Source organism: Calonectris borealis, chromosome W (assembly GCF_964195595.1).
Source record: "Calonectris borealis chromosome W, bCalBor7.hap1.2, whole genome shotgun sequence".
Lineage (NCBI taxonomy): Eukaryota > Metazoa > Chordata > Aves > Procellariiformes > Procellariidae > Calonectris > Calonectris borealis.
Window position 1 is genome coordinate 22182362 of NC_134351.1, and position 7062 is coordinate 22189423.

Consider the following 7062-nt stretch of genomic DNA (forward strand, 5'->3'; position numbering starts at 1 on the left):
TTAGCCGTGCTGGAGGTGATTTATGATGACCTGGACAACGAGCAGTTACCCAAAGATCCAGATGAAGTCAAATGCACCCAATCCATGTGGCGCAAGTTTGTATGGAGCACAGCAGCGTCGTATGCAAACTCATTGGCAATAATGACCTGGAAAGACGGAGAGGAACAAACAGTGGATGAATTGGCTGGCCAATCCGGCAATATGAAAAAAGTCTCTCTTCCTCCCTACGGGCCTGTGTCTCTGCTGTGGAGAAACTGTCTCGGGAAATCCAGCAACTCAAAGATGATATGTCCTACTCCCCACCTGCACAGGCCAGCATCTCTGCTATTAAGAGTAAGCGTCCCTCTGCTCAAGAGAGGAGATATCGTGGGTACACACCCTGGGGCACCCTGTGGTTTTACCTGCGTAACCACGGAGAGGACATGAGGAAGTGGGATCGAAAATCCACCTCGACCCTAGAGGCATGGGTACGTGAGTTGCAAGGAAACACAACCACAAAAGGGGTTCTTCCAGGAAAACTGCTGCTCCAATCTCCAGTGAGCAGCTCCCCAGGCAGAGTAGAAGGGCTGACTACACTTCCGATCTTAATAAAGGGACTTCTGATTCGCATTTACAAGTAGTGAGTAACAAATACTATGGCGAGGACTAGTGGGGCCCTGCCTCCAGCCAGGTGGAGGAAAGGGACAACCGGGTTTACTGGACTGTGTGGATTCGATGGCCTGGCACATCAGACCCACAGGAGTATAAGGCTCTAGTAGACACCGGTGCACAGTGTACCCTGATGCCATCAAGCTATAAAGGGGCAGAACCCATCTGTATTTCTGGAGTGACAGGGGGATCCCAAGAGTTAACTGTATTGGAGGCCGAAGTGAGCCTAATCGGGAATGAGTGGCAGAAGGACCCCATTGTGACTGGCCCAGAGGCTCCATGCATCCTTGGCATAGACTACCTCAGGAGAGGGTATTTCAAGGACCCAAAAGGGTACCGGTGGGCTTTTGGTATAGCTGCCCTGGAGACGGAGGAAATTAAACAGCTGTCCACCTTGCCTGGTCTCTCAGAGGACCCTTCTGTTGTGGGGTTGTTGAGGGTTGAAGAACAATAGGTGCCGATCGCTACCACAACGGTGCACTGGCAGCAATATCGCAACAACCGAGATTCCCTGATTCCCATCCATAAGCTGATTCGTCGACTGGAGAACCAAGGAGTGATCAGCAAGTCTCACTCACCCTTTAACAGTCCCATATGGCCGGTGCAAAAGTCTAATGGAGAGTGGAGACTAACAGTAGACTGTCGTGGCCTGAACGAAGTCACGCTGCCACTGAGTGCTGCCGTGCCGGACATGCTAGAACTTCAATACGAACTGGAGTCAAAGGCAGCCAAGTGGTATGCCACAATGGATATCACTAATGCATCCTTCCCAATCCCTTTGGCGGCGGAGTGCAGGCCACAGTTTGCTTTCACTTGGAGGGGCGTCCAGTACACCTGGAACCAACTGCCCCAGGGGTGGAAACACAGCCCTACCATTTGCCATGGACTGATCCACACCACACTGGAACAGGGTGAGGCTCCAGAACACCTGCAATACATTGATGACATCATCGTATGGGGCAACACAGCAGAAGAAGTTTTTGAGAAAGGGGAGTAAATAGTCCAAATCCTTCTGAAGGCCGGTTTTGCCATAAAACAAAGTAAGGTCAAGGGACCTGCACAGGAGATCCAGTTTTTGGGAATAAAATGGCAGGATGGACGTCGTCAGATCCCAATGGATGTGATCAACAAAATAACAGCCATGTCCCCACCAACTAGCAAAAGGGAAACACAAGCTGCCTTAGGCGTTGTGGGCTTTTGGAGAATGCATATTCCAAATTACAGTCAGATCATTAGCCCTCTGTATCACGTGATCAGGAATAAGAACAATTTCAAATGGGGCCCTGAGCAACAACAAGCCTTTGAACAAATTAAACAGGAGATAGTTCATGCAGTAGCCCTTGGGCCAGTCCGGGCAGGACAAGATGTAAAGAATGTGCTCTACACCGCAGCCGGGGAGAATGGCCCTACCTGGAGCCTCTGGCAGAAAGCACCAGGGGAGACTCGAGGTCGACCCTTAGGGTTCTGGAGTCGGGGATACAGAGGATCCGAGGCCCGCTACACTCCAACTGAGAAGGAGATATTGGCAGCATATGAAGGGGTTCGAGCTGCTTCGGAAGTGGTTGGTACTGAAGCACAGCTCCTCCTGGCACCCCGACTGCCGTTGCTGGGCTGGATGTTCAAAGGGAGGGTCCCCTCTACACATCATGCAACCGATGCTACGTGGAGTAAGAGGGTCGCACTGATCACACAACGGGTCCGAATAGGAAACCCCAGTCACCCAGGAATCTTGGAAGTGATCACGAACTGGCCAGAAGGCAAAGATTTTGGAATTTCCCCTGAGGAGGAAGTGACACGTGCTGAAGAGGCCCCACTGTATAATAAACTACCAGAAAAGGAGAAGCAATATGCCCTGTTCACTGATGGGTCCTGTCGCCTTGTGGGAAAGCATTGGAGATGGAAAGCTGCTGTATAGAGTCCTATACGACAAGTCGCAGAAACTGCTGAAGGAGAAGGTGAATTGAGTCAGTTTGCAGAGGTGAAAGCCATCCAGCTGGCCTTGGACATTGCTGAATGAGAAAAATGGCCAGTACTTTATCTCTATACTGACTCATGGATGGTGGCAAATGCCCTGTGGGGGTGGTTGCAGCAGTGGAAGCAGAACAACTGGCAGCGCAGAGGTAAACCCATCTGGGCTGCCGCATTGTGGCAAGATATTGCTGCCCGGGTAGAGAACCTGACTGTAAAAGTACGTCATGTAGATGCTCACGTACCCAAGAGTCGGGCCCCTGAAGAACATCAAAACAACCAGCAGGTGGACCAGGCTGAAAAGTTCCAAGTGGCTCAGGTGGATCTGGACTGGCAACATAAGGGTGAATTATTTATAGCTCGGTGGGCCCATGACGCCTCAGGCCATCAAGGAAGAGATGCAACATATAGATGGGCTCATGATCGAGGGGTGGACTTGACCATGGACGCTATTGCACAGGTTATCCATGACTGTGAAACATGCGCTGCAATCAAGCAAGCCAAGCGAGTAAAGCCTCTCTGGTATGGAGGACGATGGTTGAAATACAAATATGGGGAGGCCTGGCAGATTGCCCGGAACACTGTCCTGGCCCTTGAAAAGCAAGTCTTATGGTGACATGGCACCCTAGAAAGAATTGAGTCAGACAACGGGACTCATTTCCCTAACACCCTCCTAGACACTGGGGCCAAAGAGCATGGCATTGAGTGGGTATATCACATCCCCTATCATGCACCAGCCTCCGGGAAAATCGAACGATACAATGGACTGCTAAAGACTACGCTGAGAGCAATGGGTGATGGGACATTCAAGCATTGGGATACACATTTAGCAAAAGCCACCTGGTTAGTCAACACTAGGGGATCTTTCAATTGAGCTGGCCCTGCCCAATCCAAACCCTTACGTACTGTAGATGGAGATAAAGTCCCTGTCGTGCACATAAGAAATATGCTGGGGAAGACAGCCTGGGTTATTCCTGCCTCAGGCAAGGGAAAACCCATTTGTGGGATTGCTTTTGCTCAAGGACCTGGGTGCCCTTGGTGGGTAATGCGAAAGGATGGGGAAGTCCGATGTGTACCTCAAGGGGATTTGATTTTGGGTGAAAATAGCCAATGAAGTGAATTGGATGATGTTAATTGTTATATGATATTGTATATCATGATTTCTATTGTTGCTATCAATGGTATTGCAGTAAGAATCACCCAGATTAATGAAGAATGAACTCTGATGAAATCGAGCAAAGTGCAACGATGATAGAACCGGATGAGCGCAGTGATAATGGAACCAGAACTGGCTTCAGGATGCAACAATCCAACACCACACACTATCTCTCCTGCCCTGAAAGACTGTTATGACAGATGGAGCCCAAAGTCGTGGACTAAATGAACTCAAAGGACATTTTAGAGGGATGGCCCATAGACTAAGGGAATGATATCTGTGTCTGTATATATATATAGACAAGAAAGGTGGTGGTGATTAATTGGAATGTATTAGAAAAGGTGAGACCTGGGCATGATGTAAATGGTATAAAATAAAGGGTGGATATTGTCCTGGTTTCGGCTGGGATAGAGTTAAATTTCTTTCTAGTCCTGTGGTTTGGATTTAGCATGAGGAGAATGTTGATAACACACTGATGTTTTCAGTTGTTGCTAAGTACCCTGCTAGTCAAGGACTTTTCAGCTTCCCATGCTCTGCCAGGTACACAAGAAGCTGGGAGGGAGCATAGCCGGGACAGCTGGCCCAGCTGGCCAATGGGGTATTCCATACCATGTGACATCATGCTCAGTATATGAATGGTAGGCGTGTTCCAGGAAGTACCGATCGCTACTTGCTTATCAGTCAGTGGGTGGTGAGCAATTGCATTGTGCATCACTCATTTTGTATATTCTGTCATTATCATTATTATTATATTCCCTTCTTTTTCTGTTCTATTAAACTGTCTTTATCTCAACCCACGAGTTTTTCATAGAATCATAGAATCATAGAATAGAATCATACAGGTTGGAAAAGACCTCTAAGATCATCGTGTCCAACCGTCAACCCAACACCACCATGCCCACTACACCATGTCCCTAAGGGCCTCATCTACACGTCTTTTAAATACCTCCAGGGATGGTGACTCCCAGGCCCTGTTTGCCCGCCCTGTTCGCCGCGCTCCGGGTCGCTCGCGCTCCCTGGGGGCTGCTCTTGTACCTGAGGGGGTTCGGCCGCTGTCCCTCCTGGCCCCGCCCACGCTGAGTCAGAGCTGCCGCTCGTCAGGAGCTCGCTCCTCCGGCTCGGGGGAGGGGGGCTGGGGCACCCTCTCGCTCCCCTGCGCTGTTGCCTTCGCGGTTTTTGCCGCGGTTTCGCCGCTTCAGGAAGGGTCCCCCGGCGCGATCCTCCGCTCCGGAGCCCTTCGCCTCGGTGGCTTCGAGGTGGCTTTCTCACTCTTACCCTTCTGATTCTCTCCCCATCTCACTGCGGATTGAGCAAGCGGCTGTGTGGTGTTTGGCTGCCTGCTGGGCAGTTAAGGGGCTGACTGGGAGGCAGCACTTGTGGTTCGGAGCAGGCACGGCAGGACCCTTTACTCCCGCTGCAGCTTCCCTCCTTCCTCATCTGCCACTGCACTGAAGCAGATGCAGCCATCAGACCTGTGATTTTTCTTTCCAGTGTAGTCACCTGTGCTGGCCCAAAAGCTGTGATAACTCAGGTCACTGAGACATTGTGAGAGCAGTCTGTCCTTAAATACCAAGACTGCTCCAGTTCAAGTTGTCCCTCAAACCAGTGAGGCTGCGACTTGTCCCATTATTGTTATCTTCCTTCTTCTTCTCTGTTTCTCAAAGACTCTGCTTAATTTTGATTTGTTTTAAAATACTGCCACCATTGACTAATAGTGCAGCAGATGATGTAAAGATGACCGTTGTCTTGGTTTTATGTTCGTGTCTCAAACTCAATACATCTAGATCCTTGTTTGCCCTCATGTCTTGGATCAGTTTCCTTGTCTGTAAAACAGAGCTAGTGCTACTCATTTCTGTCACCATCACGATAAGTGTATGAGTATGCGAGGGATCTCAGAGACTAGATACCTCTTTGTAATCATGGAGAACTTAGGCAGTAGGGCTGGAGAGGACCTTGAAGAAAGGTTCAAATTGTTGTTTTAAAATGTTCTCTGTTTTGAAATAAACTTGAAAATAGGATTTGTATATGAAGGGCTTTGTTTAAACCCCGTAAAAACTGTCATTTAAATTCCACTGAAGTGGAGTCCAGTTACACGAAAAACACAGTGACAAGATCCCCATTCCCATCCTGGTCCAATTCACTGTGACCATTACAATGCAGCCCAGAAGGGGAAAAGATGGCTAAATGATCATTGCAAGCACTCATGCTCCCACGGCTGGGTGTGGAGCAGCTGTTTGAAGGGGTAATTGTCTCCTTCCATGTAGGAGAATTTGTTCCCTTCCGGAGGACTTGTATATTTTTCTTATGCTCCTTAGGTTAGCCCTGGAGCCTTGCATTATGAACACTGTACCCGGGCCTTCTCTTTCTACAATGAAAAATGGGCCTGGCAGGAGATTTATAGATGTGCAATACGAGACAAGTCTGGTCTGGCAGGGAGTTGTACCGGATGACCCAAGCGTTATTACTGCCTCTGTCCTGACTCGGTGAGAAAAGGTAATTTTCCACCTTGGATGGCAGAGTGATCGGGATGAACCAGCACATCAGCCATTTACACAAGATACTTCTTTGCACTTTTCTTTCTGACTATGGGATGGGAAATCAAACTGTAAAGCTGGCGCTGTACTAATGCCAGTACCTTACTGAAGACTTGAAGAGTCCTGGTCTGTAAACTGTCTTTACAATCAGAGTGCTGTATTTAAACAAAACAAAGATGACATATCCCCTTCTTAAAGTAGTTTTGCAAGACTTCTCTCAGTCACCTCAGATAAAAAAACTGTTCTTCAATGTTGTTTGTCAGAGTTGCCTCACTACACCTGTGTCATCTTGGAAGTGATATTTCAGTGTGCCTCAAAATAAATATGCAATTCTTAGTTTGTCATAACCACTTTGCCCCTCCAAACAATATGCTTAAACTTGTACAGCATGAATGTATTATTTCATAGAATCATAGAATCATAGAATCATTAAGGTTGGAAAAGACCTCTAAGATCATCGTGTCCAACCGTCAACCCAACACACCATGCCCACTACACCATGTCCCTAAGCGCCTCATCTACACGTCTTTTAAATACTTCCAGGGATGGTGACTCAACCACTTCCCTGGGCAGCCTGTTCCAAAGCCTGACCACTCTTTCAGTAAAGAAATTTCTCCTAATGTCCAATCTAAACCTCCCTTGGCACAACTTGAGGCCATTTCCTCTTGTCCTATCGCTAGGTACTTGGCAAAAGAGACCAACACCCACCTCACTACAACCTCCTTTCAGGTAGTTGTAGAGCGCGATGAGGTCTCC